General features: G+C 38.9%; 1 pseudogene; it reads left to right on the plus strand.

Moving 5' to 3' along the window:
* The window catches only part of LOC115421388 (solute carrier family 45 member 3-like), a 47,581-nt pseudogene that overhangs the window by 29,624 nt on the left and 3,522 nt on the right, over nucleotides 1-14,435 (plus strand).

The following is a 14,435-nucleotide window of genomic DNA, read 5'->3' on the forward strand; positions in this document are numbered from 1 at the left end:
GATAGATGCATTGAACTCTGTCACTGATGCAGTCTCAGTACATACATTTAAAAAAAAACATGTACTAAATGTATTAACAGACAAAAACTGGACTAAACTGGAAAAGCACTCAGAGAGCACAGACCTCCACCAAGGCAGATCAGCCTCCCCGATCACCACCAAAATTTCATCATTTGTTCCTTGTGCCCCTATCAACATTTCCTGAAATTTTCATCCAAATCCGTCCATAACTTTTTGAGTTATCTTGCACATGGACGGACAGACAGACAAACAAACAAACCAACGCTGGCAAAAACATAACCTTCTTGGCGGAGGTAACAACTGTAGTTTGCATCTTAACCAAATGGGTGGGGGGCATCTGGTCACAGGCCTCTGCTTCCTAAATGTATGTGTATATGTGTGCCTTTCCAAAACATTATTTACCATCTTTTCTTTGGCTTGTGCAGTTAGATGCATTGAACTCTGCCACAGATACAGTCTCAGAAGACACTTTAAAAACAAGCATGCACTAAATGTATTAACAGACAAAAACTGGACTACACAACCGTTTGCATCTTAACCAGTCAAACGTCCTGCAAAACACAGAAAAACATCAACTGAAGTAATTAAGCAAAAAAAAAAGATCTACCAAGTCTCTGCAGGTCATAAACATAATATCTTCCTGTATCAAGCACATACATTAGACTAACATTATGTTTTATTAAAATGCAGAACTCAAGTTTGTTAGCTATTCTTGTTCCTATCTGTTGCCTACTTCAGGTTTAGCTGTTTTCATCAGCTTATCATCAGTCCTGTGTCGAATGTGTATAGCGCTACCATCTCTCCATCTGCATCCATCTATTCTGTTTTTGATTAGGGGGTCTTGACAGGACCCCTATTATATAAAGTATGGGGTCGGCATCTCTCTGACGTGTTATTTATCAAAATGTCGAAGGCAGCTTCATGTTGACGTGCACTTCCAGAGACTAGAAGACTGACTACGTGTGCTTGGATACATTTTTTTTATGTTTCCTCAGTGCAATTTATTGACTTTACATTGTGGATTAGTTGAAACCGCAAAGAATGAATGGTTAAATACACATGGTCGGTTACTGTGGTTTCATTAAAGCTGTAATACAAATGGAAAATGATTTAATAGATGCTGTTAAATTCCTAAACAGTGCTGGAAATCAGTTGAGGCTGTAGCCTTCATGTAATACATGCATGTGTAAAATAGTTTGTGGCTGCTGTAGATTCGTGACCTTGTCCACTGTTGGCCAAGATTTCTTTGGTGTGTTGGCGGTTGCTGTTGCACGGGGGTGTGACTATATGCCTCAGGACACTTATCTCTTTTCCCATTCGGCTCATAAACGCATAACTGAGGGTGTTGCACACAAATCAGTGGCCAAATCACCTGTTGTTTTCTTGTGGTGGTAATTAGGTGTTAATTGAAAGGCAGCAGGGGAGCAAACTGCCAGAGGGAAAAAAACTTAATCTCCAAACAGAACAACAGACTGTCCCACACTGAAGTCTATCAACCTGCATAATGTAAATGCATTTTCACTTCAATCCTAACGTGATTTCAATGTAACGTTTATTTACGGATGGCAAAATGACTGTTTCCCAGTTGCTTCTACAGCAAAAATTTATTTCCGGGGTCATTTTTTTCCTGAACTTGTCATCAATTAAATGGGTATTAATGTGTATTATAAATACATTCTGCAGCCATTTACACAATTAAAGCTGCAGGATAGCATGCAGTTCAGCGCTGCCCCATAATTACAGTACACTACATTAGTCAAACTTATCATATTCTATTTATGCTGAATCTGTTAGAGAGCTGTTAATTAATATATTTTGCCCTATTTTGTAAGGCATGTGTAATAACAGAAAAATCTGACCATATATAACAAGTGGAATATAACTAAATACTCAAGTACTGAAGTACTGCAGCCCTTCCTGTCCAGTGAAACTATTTAGTTCCACTGTGTGTCAGAATGTTTGTGATAAACTGAAGATTGAAGCATCCCTCTAATGGGCTAAGATCTCCTTTCATCATCAAGACCAATTTATGTAAAAAGTTGACATATTTGTGCTATGTAAGATGAGTTCAACCTTAAACATCTACAGCAGCAAAATGAATCCTAAGATATCAGATACAATAATGATCCACAGACACCATTCTATTGTAGGATGACTTCTTTGACTTTTCATACTTAGATGAAACTATGTAAATATTGTCAGCAAAATGTACTTAGAGTACACTTTTGAAAATAAAAATCAATAAATATGTTAAACTGCATTTTATAGCTAAACCGTTCAACTCGCTGAAATTTTTCTACCCCTTCCCACTATGATGTGGATGCAGTCATTCTTTTTTGTATTTTATTCGTGTGAATGTATGTAATGAAATTTGTATAAAGAAAATCAGTGTTACCACCTCATATCAGAGGTGTTCAGTCCACCTGTAGTTCATTCAAATTGTGTCAAATCTCATTTTTCAGTTGAGTTGAAGCCTTTATTATAACTGGACTTACAAAATGCTAGTCATTTTGTCTTGGAAAACGGCTATTTTGATCAGTTTTTGTTGTTCAGTTTGCGTCCAAAATCACATTTTAAAACACTGCTTTGAAAACACAGGCTGCAGAATTATTCTTTATGTTTGGGATTCCTGGTATGTAAAAGAGCATTTCAGGAATTCACTTCCCTGGGGCAAAGAACTGTATGATGGCAGGGAAAAAATCAGCAAAAATATTCTAAATATAGCACACATTTAAATGGGTGTTGAAGTTGTATGCAGGTCTTTCTCAGGTGGTAAAACCAGTATGAAAATTCGATTAACCCCTTCATGTGGGATGAACCTGAACCACTCCGGTCACACATCCACACTGATCACCAAACCATCAGCCTGTTTCTGACTTTGTAGCTCAGGGATGTCAAACTTATTTCACTTAACTTAGATCAATGACAGTGGATGGAGACACTGGGTTTATGTTCAGTTAATGTATTTTGCTAAAAAAGTCACTTTTTCATCATTTTTTTCTGTTTCTGTATAATAACTTTCAAATTTAATTTGAGCTTTTTATTAACATCTACATGATCAGTAAATTAAATATAGGAAAATACATGATTTTCACTGAAAAAACAAAAAAAAATACAGAGGATAATATTAGAATAAATGGTGATAAATCACTTAAGAAAGGTTAAATATAGAGAGAAATTAATTTGGGTGGGGCCACAAAAGTAGCACTGGGTCTTTATGGGTTAATATAATTGATTGTTAAAATCTTAAGCATAATTTCTGCATTTCATAAATTCATCCCACGGGCCAGATTGAACCCTTTGGCGGGCCGGTTTTGGCCCGCGGTCCTTATGTTGGACACCTGTGTTGTAGCTGCTTTAAGAATCGTGTGGGGTTGAGTTAAACAGAGAACAGGGGTAGAATTACACTTAAAGTAAAAGAATGCAGTCTTATCATGTCACTTAGAATTAATTTAGACTTGAATTTCACTCAACAAACAACTGAACTTTGTAAAACCCAAATCGGATGCAAAATGCTTCAATACATTTTAATTGTCCTGATTTCTGTCTGGATGCTAACAAATTAGTGGTGCGTGTGCACAGAAGTACACTTAGCATAACCTATGAAGTATATATATTTATCCACTATAACTGAGTTTTCTTGTAAGCGCTGTGAATAGTGGCCTTATCCTGTCAGCCTAAATGATGTTCACATGGCCCTCACTAAAAGCACCTCTTTGAGACATTGTCTTGTGACTGTACAGATGATAGATACAGTTCCACCGAACCAAAAGGCTTCGTGTGGGTGACAGAAGTGGCCATTCAAGTATAATAATTAAACAATATACACTTCTCCTCTTCCATTTCTCTAACAGCTGCTGGTGATATGAAGAAAAATGATTTCATTGTGGAGTTCCTCCCAGAAAGCGGGCACTGTAAGCCAATCTGGAAATGGCACTCGGCCTAATTCTCATCTCCCCGTTTTATAATGGAGTGCATGGGTGTTATATGAATGAAGATAGATATTGTGTCTTGGGAGGATTAAAGCTAATTTCCTCAAGCAGCGGTGTCAGGTTTTCAGATGGCCACTCTCTACTTTATCTAATAGTCATTTGTTGGCTGCTGCTTCTTCCAGTTGTTATCCTGTGTCTCCAGTTTCTTCCTTTTTGTTTAAGGAAAGGACACCTGCTGCTTGCTATTGGCAATCAGGTAGCCATTTTAAGTCTTTCTTTAAAAACATATACAGTGTTCAGGTGTGTAAGTATGTAACAAAACACTGACGAGCGCGACACATTGTATTATGGACAGTGTTGTGCAAGTTACTTCCAAACTGTAATCCATTACAGATTACTTGTTACTGTTATTTAAAAGTAATTCCTTACCATACAATATTACTGTCTCAGAATTGTAATGCGTTACATGACTCCTGTATTACTTTTGAGTTACATACAGAATCTTGTCATAAATGGCACGTGCGCAATAGAACCCCACCCCCACCCCCCCGAAAAACCAAGAGATGGAAGAGCCTTGAGATGCATAAATTTACTTAAGTACATGTGGACGGATAGCTCAGTAAGTATCGCGACAGTCAACGATGTTTGAATCCCAGCAGGAACGCTTGCATTTTTTTCAGCCTTTTACATGTTCAAACAGGGGGCACCGGTAGATGAATCCGCAATTGATAAAGAATTCTAACTAGTTATAGAAACGTTAGCTTACCGTGTCATTGCTGATCACAGGGATCATGCTAATGCTAACTAGCTTCTGTAAAGCAGGGTTAGGGTTAGTAATGAGCATACATCCATGTGGACAATGGACTGTCTTCTGCCGTCTTCACCCATTGGCTGAACACCAAACGGAAATAGAACTTTACAGACGTATTTTTGATTCCTGAAGGTCTCATAATCTTACTGTTTTTTTTTTTTTCATTTGAGCAATTAAATTATGGGTGTAAAGTGTGTTGTAACGTAAGCGCTATTGAACATGTACTGAGTAAAATATTACTGAAAATTGATTAGTAATGCCTTACACTACTGCATAACAGCAAAAAGTAATCTGTTACTGTAATGCATTACTTTTGTAACGTGTTACTCCCAACACTGATTATGGAGGATCATATGTACTGTGTAGGTTATGTTATAGACAGTACACCAATTTATGTGTGTGTGTGTGTGTGTGTGTGTGTAAACAAGAGCTGGAGAGATATTGTGTTCAGGCACAGGAAAGCATGCTGTAGAAACTGCATTATATACGGTATGTTGGAGAATTTGTGTGAGATGGTAAATCCTACAGCTGTACATGCTGAGGATTTGTTATGATGGGCCTCCACAGCTGCAGCAGGGAAAGAGGTGGAGGAGGTGATGACTGTCTGGCTGTTGTCAGTCTGTCCATCTGATTGCCTGTCTGCTTTCCTGCTTGTCTGGCTGGTCTTTGGGGTTTTTCCTCCGCTTTGGAAATGCAATTTCTGTGTCCTTTCTCTCCGGCAAGAAACTGTTGACGGGGCATAAATGGATTTTGGTTAAGTTATATATTCCAGGCACGTGTCTTTACTGTGAAGATTTGGACTCCCAGCAGTACTGTAGAGCACCAATGTAATGAGCAGGTCCCCTTAATGTTTGTTTTTTCATGTTTTATTAGCGAGACAGAAGTGCGCACCAGGGGTAACATAATTCACATTTCTACTCACAGCACAGTAGAAGACGGCGGTGCACATTAGCAGCTAATGGCAGTCGTGGAATAGAAGGGTTTACTGTACTCTTTGGTCTATAGTGTGTTTTTGTTGGAAACCATAATAGTAACTAAACTGAATTTGTGTATAATGAAAACTCCATAGGGTTCCTTTTAAATGTCAAACTGTAGTTCCTAGATGTGTCATTTCCAATAAGCATGTGATCATTTGTATGTGAACACGCTGTGCACCGTGGTGTGTTCTAATTAGCCACGTGTGGAGGGTGAGCTGATGGTGGGTTACCTTCAGGCACCGGACCATCTGTAGGAGCCACCATTAGCACTATGAGAAGATGGAGCACAGGATTGTACATCCAAGCTAGACAGTAGTATAGTATTGTTTACAATACTGGAATATGAATGTATTTGCTTGGTTAACAATGGAAAATGCATTGATTGATTATTTATTTATTCTTGTATTTTATTCTTTTATTTAGGTTTTTATTTATTCTTCTGTACAGCACTGTCTTCTTTTTGTACAGTTCTATGTCTTTTAATCTATTCTTGTATTTTATTCCTCTATTTTGGTTTTATTTATTCTTCTGTACAGCACTTTGGTCCACGGCGGTTGTTTTAAAGTGCTTTACAAATAAAGTTGGGCTGGACTGGATTACAAACTATTCAGTCCCTGGGACTAAATATTGGAACCACTAAACGTAAGAGACTCACAATGATATGCCTCCTTCAAATCACAACTTAAACATTAAATGAAGGAAAACCAAGCCTGGGACCATCAGTAGATTGTCCTCACTGTGCTGTTTTGTGCATTTTTATGATGTTTTCTCTTTTGTCAATTCTTTCTTGTCACCTGAGAGTCTGGTTTCGACCAGCTCTATATGTAAAGTGTCATGATATAACTTTTGTTATGATTTGATGCTATTTAAATAAAATTTTATTGATTGATCTGCTTAGGGACTACAGATCGAAATTAGCACTGTTGCTACCATCTGGCATATTTACAGCCGCAATTGTTGTAGATGTTCATTAATATGCACTGTCCCAAATAAATAAATTCTAAAACATGTTTTGCCCAGTACACATGAAACACTGGACCTCTAAATCACATCCTTTCATTATTATGTGACTGCACAAGCTGATTCTGCGATTGGGATTCAATTAATTGCACAACTTTATACACATGATTTTAGTATGTGGTATTATAAAAATGTGTTGATAAAATGAAAAGGGTTGAAGGGTTTCATGTCTAATTCTGGTGCCTATGAACTACAGAAAAACATGGCATTTGATTCTAGTAATCTGCAAGTCCAAATGGAAAGCATGGAAATATATTTTGTTTCAAGGTGATTATTTCTATTTTGATTTCTAAAAACATAAAATTAGACTCTCACACACATTGGCTTCCGCAACAGGAGTAGCAGCCAGTGTTCATTGATGATGGATCTGTGTGAGCTACAGTATGTAGCTGTAATCTTCTGGAAATTATTTGTCCACTTAATTGCATATGTAGGCTATATATAATCAGAACGAAACATAACAAGCTGGATTTATTTACATATTAAATATCTAGGCATTTTAACTCATATGCCAACTAAGTATCTGGAAATATCAGTCTGGAAAAGTAAAGGATTTTGAGGCGAATGTGTGGGATTCCTGTTCATCTACTCAGTCTGATTGTATTTGGTGCATGTTTGCTGTTTATCTTCTTGCTACTCAGTGCTCTATCATTGACGTCTTGTGGTTCTATCCACAGGTATTGGTCCAGTGCTCGGCCTCCTGTTCATCCCTCTGATTGGCTCAGCCAGCGACCACTGTAACAGTAGTTATGGCAGGCGACGGCCTTTCATCTGGCTCCTGTCTCTGGGAGTCCTTCTGGCACTTTTCATCATTCCCCACGCTGATGTGTTGGCTGCTCGCCTCGCCTGGGGTGGGCGAACCCTCCAGGTAGGACACCAGTTTATTGTTTATGATTTACAATGGGCAACGGCCACAGCGTGAAACTGAAGCCATTCTTGATGCATCTTGAAATGTAATACCACTGACTACTGCCATGGCATTGGCTCCATTACGAATTATGGCTTCAATCGACCCCCATTCAAAAAAAAAAGATATAATGCCATGTTTGTTATTGTAACTTACCTGTATTAGCTAGCAGCTATGTAAATTACACTGCTGACTGCTGGCTACACTGTTAATTAGGTCAGCTGGCTTGCTGATGTGCATAAATTGCTTCAATTTGATATTCTCTCTATTATACAAGTCGCGGAAAAAATAATAAGACCACCCTTGTTTTCTTCAGTTTCTTGTTGATTTTAATGCCTGGTACAACTAAAGGTACATTTGTTTGGACAAATATAATGATAACAACAAAAATAGCTCATAAGAGTTTAATTTCAGAGCTGATATGGAATAGCCATTTTCCATGGTTTCCTTGATAATAACCAAAATCACTTAAGTTCTCAGATCAATAGCTATGGCATTGCACTAACAAAAACAGTGCTCTTAGACATTCCATGTTTTCTTTTCTGTCTGTTTTAGTCACATGATACACACAGGAGTTAGTACTTGATTGCATAACCATTGTTTTTGATGACTTTGATGGTCTAACACTTTTTTCCACGACTGTAGTAGCTGAAATTGCTTGGTGATGTTTAACTTAATAGAGTTTTCGGTATAGCTTTACAAGTTTCCTCCCTTGTACTTTGTCTGTGACAGTGTTTTATCCAAGTTTAAGTACAGTCACGTCTGGATCCAAAAAGCCCAGACAATGATGGCTGAAACACAAACTCAGTCTTACAAAACATTACTCCACAAACCAGTGGGTGAAATTACAATGGCTTCATGCAGTCTATGAATGTCATCTTCTCAGTGAGGCATAAAATGCATGCAGGAACATTTCCACACTATGAGGAGCTGTTGAAGTATAAATGTAAAATTCTAATATTTGTGACAAACTGTTTATTATTACCAGGTGGGCTTTCTTATCCTTGGAGTGGGACTTCTTGACTTTTGTGGACAAGTGTGCTTCACGCCATTGGAGGCTCTCTTGTCGGACCTGTATCGGGATGAGGAAGACTGTGGCCAAGCTTTTGCCATGTTCTCCTTCATGGTCAGCTTGGGGGGCTGTGTGGGATACTTGCTTCCTGCACTGGACTGGAGTCGTGGTCTGCTCTCAGTTTACTTAGGAGGGCAGGCGGAATGCCTCTTCTCCCTCCTCATCCTCATCTTTGTCTCCAGTGTGCTCATCACCATGAAAGTGTCAGAGGAACCTTCGTGTTCCAGCGGCAGCTTGGCGGGATCGGGGTCTTTACTGGATTCCGGAGCTGCTGCGATGGAGGCGGGCCGGTGTGGTGTGCCACGCTCATGCTGCTACCTGCTCAAGTGCAAGCTGAGGCTGCTGAAGTCTGGACCCCTGCTGTGTTTGCTGAGAACGTGCTGGTCCATGACCCCGGCCATCTACAGGAGCTACTGCCATGTCCCTCGGGTGATGAGGCAGCTGTGTGTGGCTCAGCTCTGCAGCTGGATGGCCGTCATGTCTTTTATGCTTTTCTACACAGACTTTGTGGGTGAGGGGCTGTACGAGGGTGTGCCCAGTGCATTACCAGGAAGCGTGTCCAGACAAAGATACGATGAAGGTCAGATTTCCTTTTAGTTCTCTATACTTTGTGCTGAGCTACACTTTTTTTGTCTTGAAATAATGGCCCAGTTTGGAGTGAAGTTCAGGTTACTAATGCTCTTTAAAAACTTGATTTTTTAATAGTAAACAACTTCCATTGCACTGGTGGAGCTTGTCATAGGAATCACAGGCCAACTCAGTCCAACAGTATTATCATCGAAATATACTTGAAGCACCAAAAGTAAAAGTTCTTGATGATATATAATCATTGATGCAATAATTTGTTTTACATTACAGCTGGTAATGGCTCTGTTTAATCACTTTATATGTTCTATATTAGTTTCATCTATAAAAATGCATCATAGTTTATTCGGTGATATTTATTTATACTATAAATCTGCATAGTAACAGGTAGCATGAGTAAATGTACTTAGTTATAGCCCACATCTGGCTAGTATATCTTCACAATATTCTGCCACAGACAACTAAATATCATAACACAGGCTGCAGTATTAGATATTTCACAAAACAAAAACCTATGGTGTAACATAGTAACAGTACCGGAAGACCAAAGAGAAAGGGTCATTTATCTGATAATAATGGTTAATGGATGGTAGACTGTTTTCACACAGTGTAACAAAGTCAGTCACTGCCAAGGATGGCAGCTTCTGAATAAAATGAGAAGTGCATACAATGTATTATGGCTTGTTGAATATAATAAAGAGAATCACTGAGAAAAATTTAAATAGTAAAAAGAACAGGGGAAAAAAAGACAAAATATCCAATATCTTAACATTAGTAAGACACTACATTGTTATCCCTTTAAAGGAAAATAGAACTACCTTATTGATTTGTATTCCATGAAAAGGGTTCGGAGGAATCCTGCTCTACGACTGAACCAAGGATGTATGTAGTAACTTTTAATATCATGTTGTCAATGTAAAGTACCACAGAAAGGTTTTAGGAAGAGTATAATGATATATTATAATGTACATACACATTTCTCTGTCTCTGTAACAACATACAACTAAATATAGAATTAAATTAGCATTTAAAACAAGAAATTCTGAAATAAACAAACTGACATATCCAGTGTTTAGTCAGGCCAAATAACTCTTCGTGCAGACATTATGAGATTTTCTGAACTAAAATTGTGTATTTCACTAAGTTTTATTTAACACAAGTTGAATGTTGACTGTTTGGGCTACTGTCATGAGTCAAAACACACATAGATCAGACTTCTGCATAAAAATAGTAGCCTTTCCAGCAGTGTAATATCAATTTCTTTATTGGCATCAAAACTGCCAATATCATTGATTCCATATGCAGAAAGAGGGAGGTTCACCATAATAGTTTTTCTTGACAGTATTAAAAGTATTTGAGTAACTTCTCTCATCTTCAAACAGCCTTCACAGATCCTGCTTTACTTGTTTGTTTCCACATACTGCCTTCCAGATTGACTGAATTAGGTTACATTCCCATAGACAATAAGGCCTCATACCAACTTCAATTTACACTTAGAGCCCTTTGGCCAAATTCCTGTTTGATATTTATCTGTGCAAGTTCTCATTTGTCCGGTTGTTGTTCATCCCTAGTAGTTTTTGAAGTCAACATGACTGGTTTTGTTGTTGAAAATGTTTTACCTCTCATCCTTCAGACTTCAGTCTGTCCAATCATCAGTTTTTACTTGTTGGTGGGGAAAAAGTTAGAACTTATTACAAGTCTGCCTGATGTCTCTTGAATGAGAGACAAACAAAATCAGTCCAGTTGAACTTTGAAAAATATTAAGGATGTTTTATATTTATGATGAAGTGTAAATATGCAATATATTAACGTAACTCTTTAAATTTATACCCCACCCCCGAGGGGGAGGCAAGGGGTATTGTTTTTGGTTTCAGTTTGTTTCTTTGTTTTTGGTTGTTAACACTTTAGCAGCAAACTATTGGTTGAATTCATATCAAATTGGGTTTATAAATTCCAATTAACCCAAAATAGATGTCATACATTTTGAGGGAAAAGTAGGTCAAAGTTAAATTTTTATGAGTTTTTAAAATCTTTTGTTTTTTTTTCCCCATTTTCTTAAAATGGGGCAAAATTTCACATCTATAAAAACATCACTTTTGTTTCACTTTACTTCAGACATTGCACATATATAGAGGCAATTGATATGCTGACATCAGAACACGCATAGACATGATGACATCAGCTGGATCGATGCCAAAATAAGCTACAATATGTGCAAGGAGCAGGGTTTGTTGTGCCTGGCACCACTTAAAATTCTGCAAGGCAGGTTTGGTGAATTTAACTAAAGTTGTCAATCACATCGGCTGAATGGTTGCATCACTGGGTAGACGCTATGCAGCCTCTGTCATTTCCTCTCAGGCCACTTGAGTTACAATACACTGAAGGTAATTATAGAATTTTTTGCCCGACGACACCACAAAGATATCAGGCACTAAAGCTTGAAGTGTATAAGTCTGATCTGTCATCCTGTCTGCACCCACCACCACCTGTCCTCAAAGCTGGCTTAGGTGGAACCCCTGCTGTGTCTCCACCGTCGCAGCTGGGCGGGATGCACTTACATTCCTCGGGCACAGGTGGAAGACTGAGCCACAGCCTGTGTTCCTGCATGTCTACATGTTTCCTCACTGCTCTCAATTCGCACCGTGTCGAGATATAGGACACGTACAGGCTGGCAGAGCGTGGCCACTAACTTACTTGGAACTCAGAAACAACACTTTTTGCGATGAACGCTGGGGGAGTAAAGCTCCTGTTCAGCTACCAAATCCTTAGTTTGAGTATGCCTAATCCAGTGTCAAACCAATCCATTGCATTTCAGGTATTACTTCCACCCTAGCACTTCAAAAAAAAAAAAAAAGTAAACAAAACAGCCAGGCTTTATCCTCGCTGCTCCTGCTCTGAAAATGTGCAAATTACAGAGTCGTCTCTAATCCGGCTAGACATTTGTATGGCTCCATCATGTAGCTATAAAAAATGCTTAGCTGTATGGGTTCTACCTAAATATAACTTTTAGGTAAGACTGTCTACACGCGAAGCTGTGGTGTCAAGGGTGCAGGAGAGCCAAGCATGCTGGGAAGACAAGTCTGTCTCTGGCATATTTTAGCAGACAGCCCCTGAGAAAGAACAGCAGAGGGGGTGAACGGAGCTGAAGTAAACACATGTGATCCAGACCATATTGCCCCGTGTGAGAATTTGCAAGTCTTCTTTGGTTAAATCTCAGACTTCCTCCTATATTACCCCCCGGTTGCCCCATCCTTTCCATTTTTTTCCGCAGTCACCCCTCGTTGCTCAGCCCTGTATCTCCTCACGTCCGGCCTCTTCCTGCTGTCCACCTGTATCCTCATCCCGTAATCCCCCGTTCTTAATCTTTCCTCTCTCACCGTTCTCACTCTTACCCTTGACATTTTCTTTCATCCGTCCACATTCTTTCCTCTTCCCTCCTTATCTCCCCCTCCCTTCTTGTTGCTTTTACTTTCCCCTCTGTCTCCTCTCCCTGTGCTCGCTGGCCACAAGGAATGTCCACACTCACAAAGAATTAATGTCAAGGAATCAGCGCGCAGAGAAACATGTTCATTCAAGTCAGGTAGACGGCCGGAGCACAAAATTTTGAGGTCTGTCTCAGTCATGTTATGCGCAGCGGATGTTATTAAAAAAGACGACATTCAGCTGTAGTTGCTCTGCATAAAGAGAATACACTTTGTCTCCAAGATTTGTACATGGAGTTCCTTGTGCTCAACCTTTTAACAGTAAATGTTTTTGCCAGATCGTCTCCTCCTTCTGGAAAAAGGCCTGCATTGACAAGTATTTACATGTGAAACTCGCGCTACTTACACAGACCTTTTCCTGTATGCTGCCGACCCCCGTGTGCTCAAATCCAGTAGCATTGTGGCTATCTCTTTGGGCTTGAATTTCGGTCCTCATTAGCGTCGTAGTGTTTGTAAAGTGGGCTCAGCAGCTTTGCTTTCCAGAAGTAATATGATCCACGTACTCCTTTCACATAAGTGATTCTCTACTCTGCTGCTGAACCCCTGACCCATATTATTCACCCAGAGCAAGCCGAGAGATCAGGCTGATAGCAGGCTGAAATAATGAAGTCCAGACAGGCACTCAGGCCCGTCTTTCACGGATCATGTGATCTTTGAAGGTAGAATCACAATCCATGATCTGAATCAAAATTTTTCTCACCCCCGTATCAAATTTAAGCTTGTTACAACCAGAGTATTTAAAGGTTTCTCCTTCTTTTGTCTAGTTTCTGGACAGTGAAGGGCTCCTGTGGCACAGATTTGTACATTTTCCATAATCGCATATAATAAACAAAAGTCTTTTACACTCATACATTATTTCCACCATTGCTTCCATCAATGCATCTGTGTAAATAACCTAGCGAACATACAGTTGTCGTTGTCCTGCCTGAAGGTCGAAAAGACAGGTATTCACTTCGGTATTCAAATGGAAAGTTCCAGAAAGCGTGGGGGCCCTTTTTAAACCATGTTTCAGGCTTAATGAACATTTGACATTATCCCAACTTACCAATCTAGCTCCATGCCTCATTGTTATGACAGGCTAATACCGAAATGCCAAAGCTCACTGGCAGTGACTGGGGATATTTTTGTTTTTTTGTTTAATTTTCTATTTTATTTTATTTCTCTTGAGTATTACTCTTCTTTGTCTTAATGTGCCAAGATGTTGACACGCATCATTCATACAGCTTGTCTTTAACAACTGAACACCAGTGCACTATGTTCTGGAAAAACAATTTTAAAAATATACAGTCGCGGGAAAAAAAATATTAGACCACCCTTGTTTTTCTTCAATTTCTCGTTCATTTTAATGCCTGGTACAACTAAAGGTACATTGTTTGGACAAATCTAATAATAACAACAAACATAGCTCATAAGAGTTTAATTTAAGAGCTGATATCTAGCCATTTTCCATGGTTTTCCTTGATAATAACCAAAATCACTGAAGTTCTTACATCAATAGCTATGGCATTGTACTGCCAACAAACAGTGCTTTTAGGCATTCCATGTTTTCTTTTCTGTCTGTTTGAGTCACATGATACACACAGGAGTTAATACTTAATTGCATAACCATTGTTTCTGATGACTTTTGA

This window comes from Sphaeramia orbicularis, chromosome 6 (assembly GCF_902148855.1).
Source record: "Sphaeramia orbicularis chromosome 6, fSphaOr1.1, whole genome shotgun sequence".
NCBI lineage: Eukaryota > Metazoa > Chordata > Actinopteri > Kurtiformes > Apogonidae > Sphaeramia > Sphaeramia orbicularis.